The 24,532-nt window shown below is 41.7% G+C and overlaps 1 protein-coding gene across 1 annotated transcript in view; it reads left to right on the forward strand.

Moving 5' to 3' along the window:
* The window catches only part of zfhx3b (zinc finger homeobox 3b), a 330,171-nt gene that overhangs the window by 151,095 nt on the left and 154,544 nt on the right, over positions 1-24,532 (forward strand). Inside the window, exon 5 of the mRNA XM_086287421.1 lies at positions 5,919-5,961. The gene's annotated coding sequence lies outside the window, so the exon portion shown is untranslated. The remainder of the gene's footprint in view (positions 1-5,918; positions 5,962-24,532) is intronic.

A 24,532-nucleotide genomic window follows, 5' to 3' on the forward strand; every position in this document is an offset into this window, starting at 1 on the left:
GTATATTTCTTTTCTTTTCTTTTTTTTTGTCACAAGAGACTATTCAGGATTCACAAATTAAGAAGGTAAACATCAGTTCTTCTTATTCTTTATCATCATGACCTTCACTTTGACCTCTTTACCATGCAAATGATGCGGAAACTGTCCACATGATTACACACATAGACCATACTTACAGGATCACATCAGATACACAGACAAATGCACTGCCCTCTTGCTCTCTCAACACACTAACAGAAACACATACAGACTGACCAGATCACACCCCCTTGGGGCTGTGGGGCAGTGCTTGAGTGATGTCTCCCCAGGGGGCTGATATTTTATAGTTTGTGTCCATCAGTGCTGTAGCCTGGGGCACCAGGGTTGACAGTAAGTGCTCTCAACACCGGTGACACTGATTCATCTGAGCTATGACACAGATGAGAGGGGAGAGATGAGGGACAACCAGAAAATATTAAACACATAAAGTAAAGTTTCTGTCCTGTGTTTACATGAGTGCATACTCCGTGCGCGTAATCAGAATTCAGTACATTTCAGTGTTAGTGAACACCAGACTGACTTCTCCTTTGTGATCTTTGATTGCAGGTCGATCGCAACACACATGGCTGTACTATGATATGGCGGGCTAATATGGGCTAGACTAGGCGAGACTAGAGTTATTGGCTTGAGGAAGGGACGGCAATCTAACATGGCATTTCAATTTCTCATTCTCCCTCATGGCTGTGCTGTGCACTGCTGCACCTCTTCTACATATATATAGGGAGGACGCCTCTGAACCCCAGCCTTCTGGATGCGCATACTAAGCAATCAATGTGTCACCTCTTCCTGACAATCCTATTTTTTCATATGGGGGCCATGCTCATTTTTTCTTGTCAGCAGAAGGTAATTTGCTGTATTGTGATTCAGTCCTAAAACTTGGTGACGAGGTGTCTGATAAGTCTCTATCTCCCCTCTGTCTCCCCCATTCCCTCACAGCATTCCATGCATCACCCATGCTAAGGAAAAAAAAAGAAAACCAAAAGAAAGCACCCCCAACCCCCATTCTGTCTACACCCAACTGCACCCCCACAACCCCGTCCCTTCTTTCCACACCAAGCCGAACATAGTTGTATCTGAGGCGGGCTGCTAAATTAGATAAGCGGGGCTGTGGCGCAGCGCCCCTGATTAATAAAAGATGCAGTGCTCCCTGGGGATGGCCCCTCTGAGGGCCGAGCAGAATCTACCCACAGACAATGGAGTTTGCTGGCACACAATGAACAGGAAATGGAGAGAATAAACCAATCATGGAAATATAACATTTAAAGCAGGACTATCCTGTGACCCTCTCTAGCATTATGCATGCATCATAATAGATAATAACAAATGTTGGAAGTGAAAAAAGAACAAAATATTAATATATTCATTTATTTTGAAAGAATATCCTTCTATTGACATATGTTGGGTAGACAAGCAGAGGTCCTGCTGTTTTAGGATATTCAGGAGAGCCAGTGTTGGGGAGTAACGGAATACATGTACCGCCGTTACGTATTTAAAATACAAAATATGAGTAACTGTATTCCGTTACAGTTACCGTTTAAAAAGGTGGTATTCAGAATACAGTTACTTTGTTGAAATAAATGGATTACACTGCGGTACTTTCCTGTTTCATTTTGTCGCGGGTCAGGACTGTTTGGGTTTTGTTTGACAGCTATGTTCTGTTGTTCCAGGCGTTACGGTTGCCATGGTTACAGGGCGACGCTCTCTCTCTCTCTGCGACTGTGTGTTTCCTGGGGGAGAGAGCGCCTTTTCGTTGTTGTTGTTGTTGTGCTAAGCTAAGAGGCAGAATGCTACAAGCATAGCTCTAAAGAATGTAGCATCATGGGCAGTGTAGTCCGTGTTGCAGGGAGAATGGACTGCCATACACGTTATGGGTCTGTGAGCGCGAGGAGGGAGAAAAAGGGGAGTGGAAAGGTACGAGTTGTCATCGAGGAAAAACGGGAGCTGGAAGCATGTAAATATAATAATAACCACTTCAGCCAAGAAGAGTGCCTGACGAGCCCAGATATAAGTAAGCTATTAAGACTCGACTGTACACCGTGTTCATGTTTTCCTCCAAAAACAATAAGTTTCGTTGGAGCAGCCTTTCAACGCCTCTCTCTGTCTCTCGCAAGAAAAGTTGACCCACACAACAAAGTAAAGCTATTTTTCGGCTACGAGCCGACAGGGACCCCGCTGTATTAGTCAGAGGTCCCTTTACTACAGTTTGGAGTCGCGGACCTTCAGTAACAGTAATAAATCACACAGCAATAGTACATTCACGTTGTTGTAAAAAGCATGATAATATATTAAGTAATCCAAAGTATTCAGAATACGTTACTGTCATTGAGTAACGTAACGGAATACGTTACAGAATACATTTTGGGGCATGTATTCTGTATTCTGTAATGGAATACATTTTAAAAGTAACCTTCCCAACACTGAGGAGAGCATTTCCAAGTCCTTTAGCAGAAATCCCGCATGGTCAGTGGCTCTTGCCACAAACAGTGCACATTTAAAAATATACTTTTTAAAAAATATTATTTTAAGATGACCAAACTATGAAATATGGGACAGAACCTTAATCGCTGGTGTCATTTGCTTTCAGACTCTTATTTGAACAGTGATAACATTGCTTTTTGTGTGTAAATCACGAAAGACTCCTAATGAATTCGGAGACAATCCTAAAACAAGCTCAGATGTAGACAATTAGAACAAATTGTTGCTTTATTTTTTACATTTTATTTTAATAATGATGTAAAAACAACAACAACAACAACAAAAAAACCCCAGTCTAAATAAAGTCAGCCAATTAATGCATGTTTTAAAATCCTTTGTTTTTCAAGCCTTGTCTGCAGTTCACACTTGTCAATAGTTGGATATAGTTAAGTTTAATTTAAGCTAAATATTAAACATGTTTTTCTTTCAGTCGTATGAGGTTCTGGTTATTTTACTTTTCAAAAGAGCAACATCTTTTGTAGCTCTAGTCATAATGTTGGATATGAAACAAGTGCCTGCCACATTATTATTTAGGGCTGTATTTTGATTCATTTACATGTTTTTTTAATTATATTTAAAATTATTTTTAAATATAGCAATTGATTGGGTGGGGTTAACAGTAAAAAAATAGTTATATATTAAGTCTAGTTATTTTCATAGAATACATTTAGAGAATTTGCTAAATGAGAGAAAAAAATTGTACTACTACATGAAGTTAGCTGCTACAGTTAATACTTAGCACATATTTTGTCACATGTTTCATGGTTTAAAGAAAGACTGTCATCTTGGATTTTAGTTTTTGCGTACACTGCTGGTCCACAGAAGTACTCCTTTATAACAGCACAAGAACGATATGAATGTAAATATTGTTTACCTGCAGGAGAGTGTGCAAAAAAAATGCTCAGCTACCTTTCACACCCACATCGTGCTATCATGTCATTGCAGTCTTACATCAGTTCCATTCGCATTTGCCATCTAATCGCTTTGTTACCAGGAGAATATTATCCCTCTCACTACTCATGTTTATAAGACAGCCAGCAGTGATCCTGTTGCCTATGGAGACCACTGAAATCAAGGCTATATAGCTATCAGTGTTTCCTTTCAAAATTTGTCCTCTAAATTGTGCATTTAATGCTGTTCATACGAATACTTACATAATAATACAAAAGCATCCCCTTAAACCCGCCTTTCTAACGCCGACAGACGGGTTTACCAGGCAAATGCAGGGCTACATCACCACTAAACAATCAACATGAATCCATCAGCACATAGCCTCTTATGTGCGCATGTGCACTCCTGCTTTAGCAGACGTGTTTCTCCTTTCCTCTGTGTTAGTGGTGATCCATGTGATTGCAGCATGGATCATGAACACTAAAGCATTTATCTTTAAATAACCTCCATCACCCCCGTCGCTACTGAACAATAGCGGGACGCTTCTAATTTTCTGCACTGTAATGGTAGTCATATTGAGATGAAAAAGGTCAGGGGTTGGCTTGCGAGGTTCTGATTGGTTTGGTGTGTCACAGTTCCCCCGGAGGAAAAAAAGGTGGAAAGTGATATTTCACTAATTGAACTGTCCTACAAAAGACCATTTGAGGTGGTGCGTAGAACCAGTTCTGTAATGATCCACCAGTAAAAGACTAAACAAAAAAATTTGATTGTGAAGTCTTGCGTCAGCAATTTGTGCTGCTTTTCCACGATCAGTGACACACAGCCTATAGTTTCCCACAAATTGTATTTTAAAGTTTAGTGATTCAAATTACCTCCCACCACCTAAAACCAGCATGGATTGATGGGTTTTCTTTGTGCATATGTATGTGAATGTGCAGTTTAACCTGCCTTTGACCTTCATGTGCTCACATGTATTCTCTGAGCTACTGTTATAAAACTCTGCATTGGGCTGTTTTAAAAGGGAAAACCATTTCTTGTTGAAGTAGATAATATAAGGTATTATGCACTGATTCCCCTCAATCCTCAAGCTGTTAGAGTAGCCGCTCCAGTCACATGCACCTAATTTAGGACATAACTCATGCATTTATATACTGTTTGATATTATGTAAATTCCCCAAAAGGGTTATGGATCAGCAACAGTAAGGAAACTTGTTTGTTTGTCATTTTTTTGTTTTGTTTTTCCCTGCTTGTCAGCTTTTGCATAATCTATTTGGTGAGGTGTCTACATATTTTTTTATTCCAGCCTGAAGACCAAATGCATCACATATTATGCACTGACCCAAACTGCATTTGCCAAACAGCGATTCAGCCAGTGGGAGTGGTCTGATCTTGTTGAGGAAGCTGCCCTTTAAGGTCATTACAATGGTCATGTGATAGGCTAGCAGAGCCCCCTGGGCCATATGACAAACCGAGCTGCCAGGCCGAGGTGTGTGTCAGGGGTGTTTTTCCACAAAGCATTCCATAAAAGTGTAACTGGGCTGTGTTTGCCCTTTCCTCCTGCTATGCGTTCAGCCAACAGGCCCCTGAAGATCTCTTAAAAAGTGCTGATCCAGAGAGCTGGGTTGGTGCTCTTGTAATCCTTCTAGCTCTGCTCCACCTCCCTTCACATTCCCACCCTCTATAGCTCCTGCATCTTCCCTCACATTCCCTCACTGTCTCCTGTGGATGCATTGCTCTGGTGTGAGCGAAATAGGTGATTGGATGACGAGGCTTGCTTGGGCCCCAAGCTAATTACCACACATGAGAGCATGACTAAATAAATCTTAAGTGCTGCTAATTGCTTGGCAGTGAAAACAATAACTGCGGTACTTGCCCAGAGGCTCTGGCGTAGTGAGGGGCCGGGGCACTGGGGACCGGGGGCCCTGGCACTGGGCCAGTAGAAGACACCAGTCCAGCGCCTCACCCGCTCTGCCGTCATGTTAAAGTCACACACCACTTGGCACTGTCGCTACATGCGCCATCTGCCCCCACAGCCACCACTGAGTCTAACACTAACACACTCCCTACAGCCCTCATCAGCAAAGAATAACGCATACATGACAGGCACAGACAAACTCAGTCTGTCTGTGGAGCCATCATACATCACTGCATTAATAAACATGAATTAGTAATGGCACAATTAGATGGGGTTGTTCTGACATTTACTGGTACAATAATGGCGTTCTCCTCTCTGCAACCCCCTTTAGCCTGTAGTGAAGCACCATCAGATGCAGACATTTAGATGTGAGGGGTTAAAAGGGTAGAAATGTCCCTGCCTGTATTTTTTTTAAATCAGAAAGATCTCTATCAGTGTTGTGTGTTTATATTTTTATATTTATGGTCAGCTAATTATACTGGCTAAAAACGTGAATTCAAATCCTGCTTTGGTTTGGCTTTATTCTTTCTTGCTCTCTTGCCATATGTATATATGTATTTAAACAAGTAATTGTGTGTCTGTGTGTGTTTCCCTGTAGGTTGCATTCTGTGAGTGAAGAACACATTTGGTGTGGCCCAAAGGTACGTTCAACACAGACATACTGCCAGACCTAAAATACTGAATGTGACATGACAAAGTTTTTAGCTTTGTCACAACACTCAGCAAAGATAAATGCCACAATTAGCACAGTTAATTTAGCAGATTCTCTGCACTTTCTGACAAATGTTGTGCGACTGTGTTTTCAAGTAGTCTTCATTTAAAGTCAGTAAATGTTAAAATACTGTCCCCCATAAAAAGACTGAGCCAGTGCAGTCATTGAGCACCACTATATACTGGTAAATATGTACACTATCGAGTTGTTTGATAAAGCACTCTTCCAGGATTGATGCTTTTATTTAATGAAAAATTATAAAACTAACAAAACATAGCTTAACATGGATATTATGATCAGTTAACATGTGTATGTGCAGAAGATAAATATGCCTTATTTTTTAACACATTTCTGAAATAAAAATATTGCTTAGAAACACCTGAAAATATACCAATCAAAACACACAGTCGGTTGCAGATCTTGTAAGTTCGTAGGTATCCACATTTTTTAAAATTTCCTTTGATACTCTTTTTTTATGGACACTTTATTCCATTTTTAATTATTTTATTTGTTTTGCTCAGAGATGAATGGGGTTCGTAGTGATCTTAGTGCCACATTTACCTTCTGCCACTTCCACATCCTCCTTTTCCCTGCTAAACAAGTCTCTTCTCATTTGTACTGTCACTCTTCTGCAGTGTTTTACAGCTTTCCCAGGGGACTCGTGCGCTTTTGTTGGCTTTTCTGTGTACACACACAGCCTAATTGGTTGATTAGTTCAGGTTGACTGCCTTGTTAATTGAATAGTAATTTAGATTTGATGTGTTTAATGAAGACCCTAATTTATTGTTTGGCATTCGTCCAAGGATTTGTTTTTGACAGTAGGAATCAAACGAAAAGGATAAAAGGAAACAAGGAAATGACTGCAGCACCCCAGTTCTGCTTTGATAGCACATGAATTATATCTTTGAGAGAGTTGATATGGCTTAAGTGTTTATCTTCCTGAAACTAAGCAGATATGGACAAAAGGAGAGTAACAATAAAAGTAAAAGCTATTGGTTAATTGTTCTAACCAATAAAAGAAGATGGATGGATGGATGTTTATGTAATTATGATGAAACATTGTTTAATGGGTAAAGCTCTAATTTTGAGGCTGTATCGATCAACTCCTGGCTTAACTCTCTTAGGTCTTAGGCTTTGTTGGTTTATGGCACAAACTGATTTATTTGACAAGTAGGTAATGCAAATGTAAGTGTGCAATTTATAACCTTTGCAACTGCTTTCTTTCGTCCACTTTTTTTTAGCCAGCCAAGGTTGTTGACTAATCAACTTTAGCTTTGCATGGGCAAACAAGACTTTCATTCATTTGAATGGTGCCAGGATAGTGTTTCAGGAAGGATGCCAACATAACAGAACAGGGCTGTTTGCTGAATGACGACACAGTCATCCAACAAGGCATTGCACTGGCCAGTCAAACAAAGGCTAGCACACAGTCTTGTTGCAGTACTTCAAAACATGCAGCTTGTAACTGTACTGTAAAGCCTGTCTTTCCTGTACAGCGTTTTGCCACATGATATGGTACACCACCTGCATTTGCTGTACTGTATTTTCACAATTATATTAGTGCAGTAGTACCTTAAACATGCCCCCACCAGTGCAACCCCCAGTATTGTTCTAACACAGGTCCTGAATCTTTGCTGTTTGCCACTCAAAAAGTTCATGTTAAGAATATGGACATTTATCTTGAATAAATAGATTATACTAGTTTGCACTGTAGCTTTATATTTCAGATTTATTTAGGTGTCGTGATAATTAGTCACTTTAGGGACATTTGTTTATATTAACACATATGTCAGAGACCTGTGACAGCTTTTTTGTTTTGTTTTTTTCACCCCTAAGCTGATCGAAACATTTTTACTCAAAGCACTATGGATGGCAGTGGTTAAAATTGCTTGCTGCTGCTGCTGCTGCTGCTGCTGCTGCTGCTGCTGGACATGTAATGTGTGCATTACGTATATTGACAAAGTCTGATACAAGTATTCTCATCCTGGTGTTGCTAACTTTCCTCTCATCATCTGAATGTCCTGGTTACCAATACTCCATCTGCTTTTTGAAATCCAGTTCAAGTGTGATACAAGTAGTAGCTCAGAACCAAACTCTGCCACAATATATAATCCCTCAACTGCACTTGTCAAAAAGTGTAATCTGTTTGAAGTCATATAAAATCACCATAGTGAAAAAATGTATTCATTCATACATGAAAGTATAAAAGTTTACAAAATATACGTTTATACATTTGTGATTTAATTTTTTCCCTCATTAGAAAATGGCATAGATTCATTGAACTCTGTTGGGAGCCACCCTGACACCCTGTCCAGAGCAGCATACTGTTAAACAGATTTGTTTTAGTGTGAAGAAGTGCTGCCACAGGTAAGGGGAAATAGTCCCACAAACATAGAGAGACTTATATTGTTTTCTATGTTTTTAAATTCTTTTTTGCAGTTTATTAACAAAATTACATGTGCCTTTTCCCTTGGTACATCACATTCATTTGTCAAGTCCAACTGATTTTTCACAACGAGTGAACCTGTAGAGCGTAGAGGCCTCTTTCTGTTTTTCCACATCAGGACTCCAGTGCATAGTGAGTTCATGAGTATCAATGAGCATTTATCTCCTCTCAAATACTCAGTTATGTGCAAGATAGTCACATTTAAAACCAATCAATGGAAACTTAATTTCCCTTTAGATTTGGAGGATGATCCCAAAAGCTTTTGGCTCCTCCTCCTGCAGTGCCGTTTGTGGCCTTAAATCGATCATTAATTTTCGCTGGTGAGCTTTGTCGACTAAGTCCTCTCTTCTGTAAAATTTCCACATAATTAAAATATTTTTTAAAAGTCTATTTAATCCAATGATCTGTAAAAATGTGAAAACTAAAATCCCAAAGACAGCTATATCCGCACCACTTAAAAATTGCGATACTGCAAACTGTTTTCCATAGCATACACTATCTTCATTCAGCCATTTTGATTTTTAGAACTGCATTGTTTCTTCCTATGTGGGTGTGTCCAAGTTGCAGACTTTTACTTTCCAAGAGGTCCAGGATTTCCCAGGAATATCCAGTTTTGATTTTGCTGTATCACCTGAATTCATGACAGCTCTGTGTGCTGGGCCTTCTTTGTCACCAAGGAAAAGTACCGACCATTCCAAGTACTACTTTTCAAAGAGGAAAAAAAGGTAGGGTGTTCCTGGAAAAAACAAAGAAAAGAAAAATACAGTTAGTAATAAATAAACTAAGCTCGGCTTTTCTTTGTGGAACATCTAATTAACTTATCAGCAAGATTCCTCACTTCTCCACAAACTCAGTCTCTTTGAACCTCATGCAGTCATGCACACTTATACACATGCAACAACCTTAAAGTGCTACATACTACAGCAGGCCAAACTAGTGCAGACATTAGCCACCTTGGGTGTTGGAGTCACCCCCTTTCGTCCATACATGTACACATTTCTTCACACTATTTCTACCCTTCCGTCACTTACCCGCAGTAGTCATTAGTCGCCCTTATCCCTCCCTTCCCTTAACGAGAAAGCAATTACCATTGGTTTCTCCCCAATCCCAGCGGCCTGGCAGCGTTTTCCAAAATCTTCCTTCCACCTGCCTTCAGCTCTGCATCTGCTTCTCTCTCAGATTCCCTTCTCTTCCCTTGCACCTCTTCTCCCTTTCACTGTAGCTGCAGACTCTCTCTCTTTCTCCATCCTCTCTGCAGCCTCTCTCTTTCGCTCCTCCCATCTCTGAGCTCTAGGCTGCTCTGGGTTTTAGACGGATCACTCTCACAATGGTTGATCAATACAGGTATTGATCCACTGGCAAAATGTTTATAAAATCATTCTGGGCAGCTGCGGTGCAGCGGGGAGGGTAGGCGGGGCGACAAGAGGGCCAGCGTGCCATGCCATTCGTCTACAAGAGAACCAGCGTGGACCTGATTGGCTGTCTGTCCGATGCCTTGCCAGGAAGAAGGCTGGCATAGTGTGCATTTGTGTGATTGTTGCCTGGTATAACACAGCCTTCCCTAGCTTATGCTGCTAAACGTCCCAGACCACCAAAGGAGAGTAGAGCTGTTTAACCCGTTCGGCTTTCGATGTCGACTGCTTGGGAAGCATTGGCATCAGCAAAGAAATTAATTTGCATAAATTAGCAAGCTGCAGGCAACACCAGTCTAATGATCCACTATCATCTCACTCTTCCATCCTCCCTGGGGAAAAGACTCTTTCTATTTAATACCACCCTGCTTGTCTGCATGTCCGCATGCCCACTCTGGGAAATATGCCAACACAGAAGCCTTGTGTCTGTTTCCCTTACGCAGAACAAAACACTTACAACGCCACAACTCCAAATATTAGTAAACACGAGGAACTAATAGGTTGCCGATGTGGGGAACACCTATTCACAGCATGTCCCTCTTCTACTGTGAAGAGGATGATGTAAGCAAGCCTGGGGACAGGACTTCCCCTTTGATTCCCTCCAGACTCTCACACTTTGATAAATAAAAGAGTTTTCCAGTCCTTGTCGATCTTTAGCAACATTAGCAGCGGTACGTCAACAATAGCAGGCTTCTGTGTTTTTGCATTTAAAAGCACGCTGTCACTCAACTAGGGAACACTATACTGTTAGACCGGCCAGCTCAAACACTTAAATACTTCAGCGCATTGCAACCGTAGATTCAAGTGGCATAGTTTATCAGTGACTTTGTAATCCAGGGAGGGGCTTTTGCTTATGTCTTGTTAAATGATGATGTATGAGATGTTTCATTGCACAGAGAATAAAATTTGCAGCGGGGAGCACAGTGCGGTGTAACTTTTTCCAGAGTCGCAAATCTTGTTGAATCAGACTAACATCTGTCAGCCATAAGAACAGGCAGTCGAAGTGACCGAGATTCAACCTCACATCTCTGGGTTGTGCGGCTTTGGCTGTCCCCCTCCCTCTCTGGCAATAACCCTGGACCCAGATACCCAAACGCTGGCCCAGACCACAATGCCTGGGCCTGCCCAAGTTCATCTTCTGTTGAGGAATGGTGTTAAAACTAATTGTGAGAGATTATTCTTGCCGCATTGCATTTTAATTAGCTCGCTTCTGTTTGGTTCAATGTGGAAAAGACCTCTTGGATATTTTAGGCCATATCCAGTTGACTAACCATGGATTCCCGTGATTATGATGAGCACACATGCACATACTGTCTGTATGTGCATGTGTGCTCATCATAGTCACGGGAATCCATGGCGTTCGCAATCAAGTGTCACTCACACATATGCTGGAGAAGGATAATTACTCTTAACACATCCACAACTAGCCACAGCCCATTCATTACCATAACATGTTGTAATGAAGTTTAATCCCTCATCATGTTGTCTGTGGTCGGAGAGTGGTGTGTGGCTGTTATCCTCCGCTCCAGATGTCTTCCAGGCTGTGTCTTTTTCAATGCTGTGCTAGACTTAAGACATGGCATTCAGTCCACCACCTTTAGACATTCCCTTCATTTTTATCTCAGCTCTTTCTTTCTTTCTTTCTTTTACCCCCTTTTACTGTAAATTCATTTTGACCTCATCCATCTTTGTTTCTTCCCTCCTCCGCTATCCCATTTTTCACCTTCTGTTCCTTCTTCCACATACCCTCCCATCTCTACGAGAGTGTGTTATTTATTTCATCTGAATGCAGGGGCTCTTTGGTGCATGCTTCTCACAGAAATCAATTTCAGCTCAGACAGCATAACCAAACAAAGCACTGCACTCATTTCAGCACGGGCATAGATGTAACCCATCTCTCTCATTTTCTCCCTCCTGCTCCTTTATTGGAAGACATTTTGTTCTCACTCTGATGCCATTATGTCAATCACTGCAGACATGTGGTGATGTGTGAATGCAGCTACTAAATGAGCCATGGCAAGCAATGATCATTAGAGACTACAGAGTTTATATATGTGTTAATATATATGTCAATTTTGTTGCATATGATTGTCACCTTTCAGTCTGTGTGAATAAATGCAGGTTTTCAGTTTTTATTCAGTTTTATGACTTTTAGGGTGTGCGTGTGGGATGGCGTAGCAGTGAATTTTTTTCATTCATCATTCTCAGAATCTCCTTGTTCATACCAGACGACAACGCCGAGTGTTGGTAATAAGCAGATTTCTCTCAGTGTTGTATGAATGAGAAAGACTTGAGCTGCCCGCTCTCCTGTTTCCTTTTCTCTGCCAGCCATCCTCTTTGTACAGCCGTTGAGACCACCAGTTAATGCAGCTGCTGGATTGGCCTCTTTCCTTGCTCTGCTTTTATTGATTTCAGCCAGGCACAGAGACAGACAGAAAGAAAGGGCCTTTTCAGGAAGAAGTTAAATGGTCAAGTAGCGGGTGGAGGGTGGCTTTCACCACTTTATTGACGAGGTGGAAAAATGTCACTATTATGTAGGCCCTTGCAGCAGATAGCGAGCTGATTGGATGAGTGCCCCCAGGTCAGAGTGGAGCACGTTCCCCCTGCAGCCAAACGAGAGCAAATAAAAGGGCAGAGGAATCCGCTTGAACTGGAGGTGAGGTTTCTCTCTATCAGGCCTCTCTTTAGGCAACGTTTCTCAGGGTGTATGAGGCAAAGTGCTTGGAATTTGGACTGAGGCCCGGTCTCTGGTGGACTTCTTGCCTCTGAACTCTCTTCTCAAAGCGTTGTGGGTTTGCAAGATTTTATAGCTCTTGGGACTTCCATGTTTTATGTGTTACACAAGGCCGTGATACGCACAGATGTTCAACCTGCACTACACTGCCAGGACTGCAGCTTCATAGCAGGAGTTTAGAAAAGAGCGAGAGGGATGAATTGATGAGAAATGCTTGACGATTACATGGGTCACACAGAGAGGCGGTGTGCGAGGGCAGCCGCATCCAAGACACTGAAATCAAAAAGGAATTTGGCACAGTTGCTTATGGGTGCCCTACTGGCCTGGCGTGAGTCTATATTTGACCCTAAACTGAACATAGTTAAAGTTTTGCTTGACATACACGGGGGGCAGGAACACTAGGCTCACTGTATCACAAGAGAACAGGCAGGTGTCGCTCTTTTGACTGCCTCTCGTGTCAGACAAAAAGGATTATTCATGTATGAAAATTAAAGGGAAAAACGTGACGGGAGATTTAGAAAGAGTGACTGGGTGTACAGTAGTGCACTATACAAATGAAATTAGCTGTTGAATCGGACTTGTGACACTGAGAGCCCACGACAGAGATGCAACTGTGAGTCCTGACAAATGGCCGAAGGTTCAAATACAAGCCACTTTCATGCCAGGCCTGCTGACGTCAATCAGTGTAATTAGCCTAGCACATCATCTGGTTGGCTCCTCCTAGCAGCATAAGACAGACCTCTGGAAAGGTCAGCATGCCACAGCAGAGACAGAGCAGTGCTTAATCAGAGGTGAAATGGTTTCTTTCCAAATTGATTCCAGTTAGGATCAGACAAGAGTGTACTGTGTCGAGCCACTTAAAGACTTGAGGGAAAAGCGGCAGGCGCTTTTAAGGGGGCTTTTAAAACAAGACATTAACAAATAAAAACTGTTCTGGTGACATCTGGATCAGGGCCCAAAGAGCAGTGGGCCATATGAAAGATCTGTCTGTCTGTCTCTCTATCTTCATCTCTTTCTGGTCTCTTTCCCCTGTTTCACTCAGCTCTCTCTGTCTATCTCTTTATCGCCTTCTCTGCATGAGGCACAGTATACATTCACATGTGGGTGCACATACTCAGATGAACTGAGGAAACTCATTCTGTCTCTGCGGGGAACTTTGTCCCGCTACACTGTAAAACTTGCAAAATCACTTTTTCTAATGTTGACACAAATAGTATGGAATAAATATTTTGTCTTGGTGCTCACAAAGTAAACCAAGTACCATTAATGCTGCATCCCTGAGGCATTATAACTTTTTACACCCTCTTTAAAACTCTTTTTACAACAGGCATGTCACAACCATGTATACATAGAGGGAAACATCCGAGCCTGCCCGCACCCACACACAAGCATCTGCACACTGCACATTCACCAGCTCTCTTATGCTGAATGCATAATACATGTAATGAAATAATGTTTCCAGTGGGGATGGCTGTGGCTGGGGGATGGAGATGCGCGTTGAATATCAATGTGACTACCCCCAGACTCGCTGGTTCAATTGGTGTGATGGTGGGGGGTAAATGAACATGTGGGAGTAAGAGAAGCTTTATCCCTTTGCCCAAAGCTAAAGTGAGAAGTCCACACAGAAAGAGGATGGTCTCTTCTCTGGCTCAGTCAGTCATTATGAACTTGAGATTCATATGTTCTAGCTGGTGGTCTGCATGGGGTGGGTTTAGTCAGCTGGTCTAAAAGGAAACTACCAGCTCCTGAGTATCCATTGCCAACTAATAGCACAAAGACAAACACACAAGCTTAATGGCAGAGAGGAAGGTACTGTCCTTTATATCACGGTCAGTCCTTCCACAGAACATATCCAAGCTACACGATTTTGACCTATTCTGAACCACATACTCGCCACAAAATCTCAATGAAAATCAACTGAGAGACAAATTACATTTTCTCCCGTGCCTCACCTTGACTGACTCAAGTGAGCTCATCTGTTCCAGCTTGTCAGAGTGAAGATGCTGTGTCTCTGTCAGCCAGGGCTTTGATGTTTTAAACATTACCATTAATAATGTTTTCAGGATCAAAATTAATTTCTTCCCTACTATGTCCTGTTCTCTCCATTCTGTGTTGAAGCATGCATAAATCAAGACCAGTTACCTTTGTCTTGAAATTTTGAGGTCAGGAATTTGGGATGAGACCAATCCCGAATGTGGCCAAGTAGAGTATTCTTTGTGCGCATCTCTCAGTGGCTTTGTGTGTTTTGGCTGTGCTTTTTGCAGCTTCATTACGGGACTTAAGTAGTCGTGTTTTTGATACTTGCGCCGAATATGTGAACTTGCAGCACAGAGTGTTACTGCATAGTGCAACAGTCTGTGTGTGAGTTCATGTAAACTGTCGGTGCTTTGAGGTACTTTTCCGTGACCTTTCAGTGTAACGCTCAATTTTAAGGAGAGGCTGCTGTATGGTCTAGAAAGCATGAACCTTTGCCCAAATTACTCAAACGTCATTCAGAGATGTCTATGTTTTTTACTACAAAAGTTGTAATATTGGAACTGTCACTGAGTTGGCTTTGGGTTGTCGTTCAGTGCAGGATGTGGCAGCTTTTGAATTAGTCTGGATTAGACGCTAGAGAAGTATTTTTGTGACTTCCAGATGTTCTGTTATCTATAATTCCCAGCTGTGTTCTGAGAAGTTAAATGAGCTCCAAAGTTCCTGTCCAAGTTCTGTTATACTCATCAAACTCAGGGAAATGTAATTAGTGCCTATTTGAGTTCCCATCGCCTAGCAACTCCCTCCTAAATAAACACAAATAATTCCCTTCCATTTTCATTTAGCCACACCTCTTATTTGCCAAGCACCTCCTCTCAAGTGGCTCTGGCCATACCCTTACTCTGGGGCCCTGCAATGTGAAGACAGGGTGAGGAATGTGTGAAGCATCCAAGGAAACATGAACTGCTATTTTCCCACAAGTATGAAAAAACAGAGGCTATGGTGGAATCTTTCTGACGCAGTCAGCTAGTGGGATGGCTGCTGTACATTTGGGATTTGGACAGAGGCTCAGGTCAGGGTGTTTTTAAAGCTGTAGTCTTAGGGCTTAAAGATCTAAGCTGAGACTGTGTAGGTGAGAGAGAGCTGCTGAAGAGGTTAAAACCTGATGAGTAAACCTGGATGGAAAGATAGCAGCAGTTGCTGGATAGCCTCTTTTGGGAGCGCTCCTGCTATTTCATTTTTAACAGCATCTGTGGGGCAGCCTATTAATTGTTTGTTGGCCAAACCATCATTAAAAAAGCAGACAGCAGGGTGGCTTTTACCAAGATGTGAGTGGGAGCAGAGAGCTAAAACAGGAGAGAGGATCACTGAAGAGGCCCCAAGAGGCCCTCATAGAGACCCACATGTTTACCACGCTACCGTTGGCTCTGTAATTCCTCATACATTAAGACACAAGGTTGAAAGGAATTCCCAAACACAAAAACAGAGAAAACTTCAATGAGTTTTTCTTTCCTGATCTAATTATCGCTGCCCCCATAATCGCTGTTATATTCATCATAGTGCTCCGTATTTATGGGGTCTGTTTTCATCATAGTAATAATGTCACTCTGGAATTCCCATGCAGAAGGAGAGAGAGAGAGAGCGATAGAAAGAGACACACATCAGAGTATTTCCACTATAGTAGATGCAGCCAGATATTGTTTGAAGTTAAGGAAGCCACAACAGGAGGACCACTCCACCTCCCTGCAACTGTCCCTTTATTTTGTCTGCATTATCCCCCCCGCTGTGGAGTCTACATATAATCTGTGTTGAGTTCAGCCACTACTGATCCTGGTCTTGGTGTAGACTGCATCCTGGAGCTGGCAGTGAGCCTACTTGTGTGTCTAAGGCCCATTTGAGTTTGGAAGCCCACACAAACTTATTCGTCTTCCTTTCTTCTGTTCACATTTTGCAATTTCACTACATCAAAAGCCAATTTCTTTCTTTCTTTCTTTCTTTCTTTCTTTCTTTCTTTCTTTCTTTCTTTCTTTCTTTCTTTCTTTCTTTCTTTCCCCACAAATCAGACTTGTTTTCCCAATCCTTCTCTCTCAGTTCTCCATCTCTCACTGCACCCCTCCACCCCGAACTCCCTCCAATTCCAATGGAGCCCACTACCTTCTGTTCTCTGCCCCCACAATGCTGCTCCCAGTATTTGGATATATATTTAACACCCACATGTGAGGCCTGGTGAAAGTGCCTGGGGAATGGAAAGGAAAACAAGCATGCCCTCTCTCCCGGCCCTTTAGTGCTGGCCTGCTATAAATACCTCCGGGTGGCGCGCCAGTTCCAGCACCAGTGGCATGGGAAACTCTCTCCCTCCTGTAGCCCATTGCTTGACCACTCAAGTCCAGTCTGGGAAGGCTTTAGTCAGTAGGCTGCCCCGAAGGGTGGACGGGTGGGTAGATGGGTGGTGAGGTGTGTTGAGTGTGAACGGTGTAGGGAAACAGTATGGAGCTCTGTATGTAGCAGTGATGGTCTTCCTGTTTGTTTTGTCTGCATCTCTGAGGAGTATCCCTGTGTCTCTTCCCTTTCTGCTGCACTGTCATCTTCCTTTTCAAAAGGCTTCATGTATACTGCATTTATGCTGTTTTGCCTTATGAAGATTGTATGAATATGTGCTTTTCAAACTGTTAAAAAAAAGAGATCCCCTCTTCTTCACTGCGCTGAAGCGTTTGTTATGTTACTCCCCCAAAAATTGATTTAGACTTTTCAAAGGTTTGTTCTTCACAGTGCTGTCTCCCTGTGTCGATGCACGACAGGCTCAGCTCATATTTTCAGAGTTTGAGGTAATAGTTTTAAACTGACAGACTAAACATCTCTCTCCCCAGCTGTTCCACTTCTACAGAGTAAATAGTTTTAGGTGCACAAACGCACACGTGCACGAGCTGAATGACTGTCTCAGTCTAATGATTTTTTTTCTTTTTTTTTGATTTGGGGGGTTTCTGGAGAATTTGCTGGATTTTCACTGAAAGGATATGAATGTGGGCGCTCGCAGGTCACTTTCTTATCATTACAGCCTGTGCGTCTTTGAAAAGCAGTTATCCATTATAGATGTATACAGTAGATGCAAAGCAGATACTATGCTTGCGCTGTGCTAGTTCACATATTGTTTTTTTGGGGGGGTGGGGGTGTTTTAGGCCACTGAGAGCTCATGAATTAAATGCCTGTGCTGACTTAGATTGGGCCTGTTCCAGCATCAACTAAAAAGAGGTACTTGAGATCAAAGCTTTTTGTTTGGTCATTTAGCATGCTGAGTCTACAGATTAAATGTCTTTGTTGTTCCTTTTTCCTCCTCACACCTCTTAACATTCTCCCCGTGTCTCTTTTTCTATCCCTCTTTTAATACTCTTCTTTTCTCTCTCTCTCACCCCTACAAGGCTCACTTGTTATTTTTTCGTACAAGGTCCTGTAATTAAGTTTGACATAAGCACAGGGATTAAATATGTGGTTGAGGAGGGAGAGAAAGGAGCTCTGTTACAATCTCAAGGCCAGCTGTAAAATGGAACCAGATTGCGACACTTGGAGTTGGAAAGTTTGGGAAAGGAGCTTCAGAGCACAGCCAAGAGACTACTGAGACTCTGGCCAAAAAGGCTAATATTAAAAATCCTTAGGCAGAAGACTAACACTCACTCCGATCCAATGATAATTTCTTTTTCAGCTAAAAGACTGCCATCACCTCCAGCTAAACGTTAACTGTTGTCTGTCCAACCAGATGACTGATAATTTCACCCCAGCCAAACTCTGCTGCCAAAATAACACCAGAAAGCTAAATACTGCCTAGTTAACTGCACATTTACAGCCTATGACCATAATGTATTGTTTCCCTTAACCGCAAAACAACTAATTTGTCTGCCAGTTTATATTTAGTTATCAAAGCCAATAAACTACACATTCGTATTAAAACCAGATGGTATAGTCACATGTTTTTATAGGTGCATAAGCAGCCAAATGAATTTTACAAGTGAAGAAAAAGGAGCTCACCCGTTACCTTTTAATTATAAGAACGGAAAAGTGATTGTAACTCTAAAGCACAAATGCAGCGGGGGAAACTGTTTCACATGCTATCACTCAATCACTGACACCAAATATAGAAATATAGGCTAAGATCAGCCCCCAGTGCACCGAGCGTGTCAATAGGATTTTCTTCTGTTCTGAACTCTGAGAGGTCTCACATGGAACTTTGCATTCTTAAATAACTCTGGCAAAACGCTTTAATCTTAATGAGTCTGAACAGCAAATCTCTCATCTGCAGCAAAAAGGATTAGGAATGCAGAAAAAAAGACTGCCGTTCCACTTTGATGAATTGTGTTTAGAAAATCCCTGGGCATGAAGTTCCCCCAATGAACAAAGCGTTAGGCGAGAACGGATGCTTTTAAACAACACAACTTATCTGGGAAAAACAGAACATGTATTTAAGTGAAAATACAAAAGCAGAGCTGATTCGACTCCTCTGCAAATGATAAAAGTGACTAAGTTTTTTCTTTGCTTTTTTTCTCTCCTCAATCCACTCAGCTACTTTTGGAATCAAACCTGGAGTAGCTTTGCACAAATTACGTGTATTGTGTTTTCAGTGCTTCATCAGTGTTTATTTATTCCCCGTGATGCCTTCTGACATTGTTAAGAGTAAATAAATGAATTCATAATTTTTCTTTCACCTCTTGGTAAAAGTTCTTGAAAATGGCTGATGCGCTGATGAAAAAGGAAGCTGATGAACAAAGACAGTTAAGTGCCAAGAGGTGTTGCTTCCAAAGCCGCGAGACTCTGCTGCTTCCACTGTAGTTTGCTGTGGTTTTCCTCATTGCCACCAAACTTTTTGAGTTAAGCGTGGAAGCGTAGTTACTTAAGTATGCTATTATGCAGAGGTGTTTATTTGTACTTGATTAATACATTATTGATAATATGTTAATGTAATCCAAATCAAAGCAGTTCAGCATTTACTTGATTAATTATTACTCTGTGGTGTAATTCCCCCAAACAGTCTCTCTGAGTGGTATGGGTTAGAGCAGTAAGCCTCTGGCTAGTTCAGACTGCTCAAACTACAAAGAGCCTCACTGCACTGGGACCTGCTCTGGGTTCCCCCTTTCCAAGTCTCCACCCACCACCCCAAATGCCTCCAGGCCTTTGGAGATCTACCCTGGCTGATGTTTGCTGTATTTATTTTACCTTTCCGTCCAAATCAACGCCTCCCTTTGTTTCTTTTAATGGACGTAGGAAAGAGATATTGCTGATCCAGGTCAATATGGAGCATATTAATGAAAAAACACCAGATACAGTAAATAGCCTCTTGAAAAAAACAAACATATCAGAAGGCTGCGCTTTTCTATTTTATTTTATTTTGTTTTATTCCAAGTGCATAGTTTTCTTCACAGCGCAAGTCTCTGTGTTGTAGAGACATCAGCGCCTTGTGTGTGTGTATGTGTGTGTGTGTGCAGCGTAGTGATAAATATTACCATGTACTTGACCTATATTGATCCCCCACTAGGATGTGTACCCACTCCACCACGATGAGCCTAAACATCTGGTCACCAGAGTGTTTCTTTGAATGACAGATAACATCTGGGAAGACTGCTGCTATCACAGGAAACAATGTTCCTATCTCCCCCTCCCCGCCTTTCTGCCTCTACCCCCTGTCCCTCTTTCCCCTTGTCCTGCTCATAAGCACATCCCTCTCATTGATTTCCCATTAACCCCTTCTAGACTGTGAGTATCTGCCCACCCAGACAAGCAGACACCAGTGGATTGATTAACGACATAATGGCATCACTATTGCTGCCTGTTCTCATCAGTCTGACCAGGTCTGCAGACCGGCCCAGTCCATGTCCAGCTGTCTGTTGCAGTCGTCCACGTTTTTCTCCTCTTGTTATATTTTACTGTTTTCAGTCCCACTTTCCTTTATTATTGCTCCCTTTATGTTCCCCTCACTTCTCATCCACCTCAATCCTTCTGTTGTTTTTCTTCCTTCTTCCTTTTTTTCCATCTCTAACTTTGTGTCCTTGTGATCCTGCGTCCTATGCATCTTCTACCCCTCACGCAGCTCGCTGTTAATATTCACCTGGCATTCAGCCTCAGGGCACATGTGTAGAACCACCGTTTGAAACACGGTACTCGACGCTCCCGTTTGCTTTCACGATAGCATGATAAAACACACGTGTCTGTGCACAATACATCTCATCCTATGAACTGGCAGTTACATGCTGATTAGTGTCATTGAGGACAGTGTATTGGAGCTCATTCAAAGTCTGAGATGAACTGTGGCGCACACATTTAGTGGCATCAAAAAAATAACAGTACAGCTTTAGTTGTGTTCGCCGTAAAAATGGAACGCTGGTTAAAAATTGCCCACTGATGAGACTGCAACGGATGGGAAAATAAATCGTAATATGTGTGGGTGGGTGTTTTGAGATCTATGTATGTTTAGATTTTTTTCCTTTTGTTTTTAAATAGACTGTCTGCTATGATATGCACAGTATACATACATAAAAGGACGCAGTATCTGTTTCAGCATGTATTTCCTCCTTCGCTTTGGCAACTGCTTTGGTGGCAAAAATAAAGTAAATGTGTGTTTGTTAAATTGTGTTTGTGAGCCACAACGGAGGCAAGTTAGAAAAAGCCCTTCATTTAAGCATGGCGTGCCTCCATCAGTCCCAGTCTCTGATGTACAAAGAGCCCAGAGGAAGGAGCTTCACAGCTGTTTGTAAACTATGAGAACAGGAAAGGTCAACAAAGTAATGCTGTGCGTTTTTTGTAACGCATTTTCATCTCTCTCTGTTCCATAGTGAGACAGCAGGGCTGCGCCCTGCTTCAGTAGTACTGGTGCATTTAAATTACTGTTCTTGCCTGAAGAATAATGGTGAAAGCATAACCCCATTGTATTCTTTGATAAATTCTGGAAAATGCATGGTATAAGCTGAGGAAGAGGCGCGGTTTAAGGGCACAATTGCCTTGCAAATCTACCATGGCAAAGTTTTTCTGGGGGAGAGAGAAAGAGACGGGGAGGAAGAGAGTGGTGAGAGGAAGGGGAAATGTGGAATTGAGGGTTGAAGGAGAAAGAAAAGTGAGAGGGAGATGGTAGGATCCAGCACATGGGTAGAGTTGTAGTTGGAGGCGGGGGGGTCTGCATTGCAGGGACATGTGTTATCTCTGGGTGCAGAGGTCTTTGTTTGCAGGGCAGAGAGGTATAGATTTCCTCTCCATGTCAGCGCCTTTATTTAGGGCTCAGCACAGAGGGGACAATGGCAAACTAATCCACTACTGAATCAGGATTAATATTCAAGCTGAAAATATTAATTCACAGCCACAAGGAGGAAATGCAGAATGTGTCAAAATACTCAAACAAACAAAGAACAAAAAAGCCAGAGATCCTTGACCAAAAATTCCATCTCGAGTGCATTATTTTACTGCGTCCTGCAGTCTCGTCTCAGCATTCTGTTTGATTTCTGTATTAATCTTCATAATGATTTTCTATAGAAGAGCGAGAGCTAGGGGAAGCTGAAGAGCTGCATGTTGTTTTTGGCTATTCTCCTCACTAAGCTCTGGATTTAAGATCTGGATTTGAATATTTATGATAGAAAATAATGGAGGTTATAAAAATAAGTCCCTGCAGAGCTGGGCTGTAAGTTATAGGGGTAAGCAATGCCTCCCACATCAAAGAAGCCTGGAGATGTTGGCCAGTAGTCTGCTGCCTGTTGAAGCCTATAGCTCTTCATCCCGACCAGCAGAGAGTCTGGTTCTGCTGAAGATGAAGGATCCAGAAGTGTCGCTCAGCATCAGAGTCCTTACGAGCCTCAAAACAACAAGAGAAAAGAAATCTGCCATTAGGGTGACATCACTTGACTTGTTTCAAATGTAGTTTCACTTTTTTGGAGACTGGAAACAAGTGACAGCATTTTTTCAGCAGCAGGTTCTAGTTTCAACATAATATCACTTGATCCAAAAAGATGTTTTAAACATGCTGGTTTGCATTTGAAACAAGTGACATTTTGCCTTCCATTTCCAGTTTTTCCTTCTTTTTTTTTTTTTTCTTGGAAACTTAGATGTTAACATTGAACACTAATGACAACATTATTTCGGAGAACTGTGGAAATAAAAATGTTCTCCATTGTTCTTTTTTTCAGTGTCTGAGCCTGAAAGCTTAGCATGAACATTCACAGGCTGGGTCTGAACTGTTTGACATAAACTGTATATTCAAACAATTTATATAATTTTTTTTATATTTAATTTTATATATATATATATTTATTTATTTATTTATTTTTTTTAGGGGTGCAACGATACACAAAATTCACGGTTCGGTTTGGTTCGATACTTTGGTGTCACGGTTTGATATTTTTTTGATTCAAAAAAATGTTCATGCTTTTTTAATTTGTCATTTATTAAAATTATAAATATATATTTTAAGTCAAACGTACAGTTTTTAAATTTAATGTTGCTGAAACAACAAAGTAATAAAAAATAAATAAATCTATCTGATGGAGAAATCACTCATCTTTGGAAAAGAGAGTTTATTACAGAGAAATGGGCTCTTTCCAAAATAAAAGCTATACTATAAGCTTCTTCTGGGCTATATTCTCAGCAGCATATTAAACATATCAGGTCCCCATAAGGAGAATCGTGTGCTAACGGCTGTCTAAATGACTCGGGTAAAGTTTGTAGCATGCGTGCTTGTTGTTTTTGTCTGCTTCCACTTGTCTTTGCACTAGGATGCTGTCGGAGTAAATGTGCAGTCCTATTCATTTTGTTCTCACTAGTGCTGTCAGCGTTAATCTGAAATGACGTTAACGCCACAACAGGGCAAATCTCCGTTAACGAGCTACCGCGGATTGCCTGGTGCGTGGGGCTGGACAGCGTCAACACGTTAACGAGCTAACTGCTAACGCATTAGTTCCCACCCATGTAATTGAGCATTGCATGGCACATCCGACACACTGTTTTACTTTTGTCCATGACGCGCTTACCTTCAGGGTCATACTTCACATGAAGACCAAAATAGTTCCAAAGGCCAGATCTGAATGAGGGTGGGGGAGGTTCAATTTGCCATGTTGCAACGAGCTTAGCATCTGTCTTGCTAGCTTGGCCTGCGCTCAGTGGATCTGCGCTCGACAGTGCAGTCTAGGCAGAGTAGTCGAACGCAGATCCACTGAGCTCTCAACACAGACAGCATCGTCAGAAGAAAAGTTGATCAAATAAATTAAAAATTTTGTATTGTTCGATACATATGCGTACCGAACCGAAAGCACTGTATCGAACGGTTCAATATCGATACGAGTATCGTTGTACCCCTAATATATATATATATGTATATACACCTTGTATAGTATTTTTGAATTGTTTTAGAACATTAACAGTTGTTATACAAACCATAACCCAAACACACACACAGGCAGTGTAATCCCACACTGGGGGGTAGAGGCCTGTTGTAAACCAGCCTCAAAAAACCATTGTGATGTTCAAAGGGACTTCACAGAGGCTCCAACCATTGATAAGGCCTAATGTAATGAGGCACTGTAAACTTCATCTTTTATACATGGCAACATAATGTGAAAGGTCATCTTATCTTAATCCTCAAATCTGCAGCATCCAGGCCCGTGGCCCCATTTCATGAAGTTAAAGAAATAATCTTAGAGACCACTCTGAAGACGGCCCTTATTATCTTCTCCGCAAGGTCCAATCAGAAGATGTCATTAGAGTGTACTATGAATGCACTGTAAGGAATAATTATTTCTTTTTTTTTTAATCGGCCCCAATCATATCATAGAATCAGCTGGACTGTGTGCTCATGGGGAGAAGCTTTATTATGTCCAGTGATTAATCATCAAGCACTACCTTATCCCTCTTAGACACACTTGCACACTGCAGGCGTGGTTCATAGAAGGAAGATGGAAATGCATCACCTTCA

Source organism: Aulonocara sp. 'chitande type north' Nkhata Bay, linkage group LG1, assembly GCF_057382095.1.
Source record: "Aulonocara sp. 'chitande type north' Nkhata Bay isolate Kocher_YH1m ecotype deep benthic linkage group LG1, A_spYH_male_GT1.1, whole genome shotgun sequence".
In the NCBI taxonomy this organism is placed as follows: Eukaryota; Metazoa; Chordata; class Actinopteri; order Cichliformes; family Cichlidae; genus Aulonocara; species Aulonocara sp. 'chitande type north' Nkhata Bay.